Consider the following 1,818-nt stretch of genomic DNA (forward strand, 5'->3'; position numbering starts at 1 on the left):
TCTCCCAGCATTCCGTTCTGTTTACTCCGCCTACCTAAGGGTTGGCCTATCAAATGGGTCTAGGCAGTTTCTTTATTAATAAGAAATCACTCCCACATCACACCTTGGCCTCCAGGAAAGCTGCTGGAGCTGAGCCTTGATTCACTATTATAAGAATCAACATAGAGAAGACAAATAACAAAAGACATAGAAAAAAATCAGAAAAAATCATATATATCTTATTCTGTGAGGCAACTTTTTCTGGTTCTACACTGCTTTTGTGAAGAGTATCTTAAGCGTAGTATGAAATATAGACATTGGTCAGCTCATGAAATAAGTATGGTGAATAATAATACCAATATTTGTGTTTTTTTATTGAGAAAAGAAAAAAAAAACAAGTTTCCTCCTCCTCCCAGCCTCCCATTTTCCTTCCGCTCCTCCCACCCTTCTCCTTCTCCTCCCAGCCTTCTCCACCTCCCCCACTGATCTCCCCCTCCCTCTCCAGTCAAAAGAGCAGTCAGGGTTCCCTGCCCTGTGGAAAGTCCAAGGTCCTCCCACCTCCGTCCATATCTAGGAAGGTGAATATACAAACTGGCTAGGCTCCCACAAAGCCAGCACATTAAGTAGGATCAAAACCCCGTGCCATTGTACTTGGCTTCTCATCATCCCTCATTGTTCAATACGTTCAGAGAGTCCAGTTTTATCCCATGCTTTTTCAGTCACAGTCCAGCTGGCCTTGGTGAGCTCCCAATAGATCAGCCCCACTGTCTCAGTGGGTGGGTTCACCCCTCGTGGTCCCGACATCCTTGCTCATGATCTCCCTCCTTCTGCTCCTCATTGGGACCTTGGGAGCTCAGTCCAGTGCTCCAGTGTGGGTCTCTGTCTCTATCTCCATCCATCACCAGATGAAGGTTCTATGGTGATATGCAAGATATTCATCAGTATTGCTATAGGATAGGGTCATTTCAGGTTCCCTATCCTCAGCTGCCCAAGGAACTAACTGGGGACATCGCCTTGGGCTCCTGGGAGCCACTATAGGTTCAAGTCTCTTGCCAACCCTAAGGTGGCTCCCTTAACTAAGAATTGTGCTTCTGTGCTCCCCTAATCAACCGTCCTTTATCAAAATCCTCCTGTTTCCCCAAGTTCCCCCCTCCTCCCCTTCTCATTTTTCTCTCTCCATCTCCCCTTCCCCCATCCCACCCCAACCCCAAGATCCCAATTTTCTCCCCGGCAATTTTATCTACTTCCCATAGCCAAGAGGATAACTATATGTTTTTCCTTGAGTTCACCTTCTTGCTTAGCTTCTTTAGGATAACCAATTATAGACTCTGTGACCCTTATTTATGTCTAGAAACCAATTATGAGTGAGTACATCCCATGTTCATCTCTTTGGGTCTGGGTTACCACACTCAGGATAGTGGTTTCTATTTCCATCCATTTGCATGCAAAATTCGAGAACTCATTGTTTTTTACTGCAGCATAGTACTTTAAGGTGTATATATTCCACACTTTCTTCGTCCATTCTTCCATTGAAGGGCATCTAGGTTGTTTCCAGGTTCTGGCTATTACAAATAATACTGCTATGAACATAGTTGAACAAATGCTCTTGTCATATGATAGGGCATCTCTTGGGTATATTCCCAGGAGTGGTATTGCTGGGTCCAGGGGTAGGTTGATCCAGAATTTCCTGAGAAACCAAAACACTGATTTCCGAAGTGCTTGCACAAGATTGCATTCCCACCAGCAATGGATGAGGGTACCCCTTCCTCCACAGCCTCTCCAGCAAAGGCTATCATTGGAGTTATTGATTATAGCCATTCTGAAAGGTGTAAGATGATA

Source organism: Microtus oregoni, unplaced genomic scaffold (genome assembly GCF_018167655.1).
Source record: "Microtus oregoni isolate MIOR12 unplaced genomic scaffold, Mior012 000079F_000, whole genome shotgun sequence".
Taxonomy (NCBI): Eukaryota; Metazoa; Chordata; class Mammalia; order Rodentia; family Cricetidae; genus Microtus; species Microtus oregoni.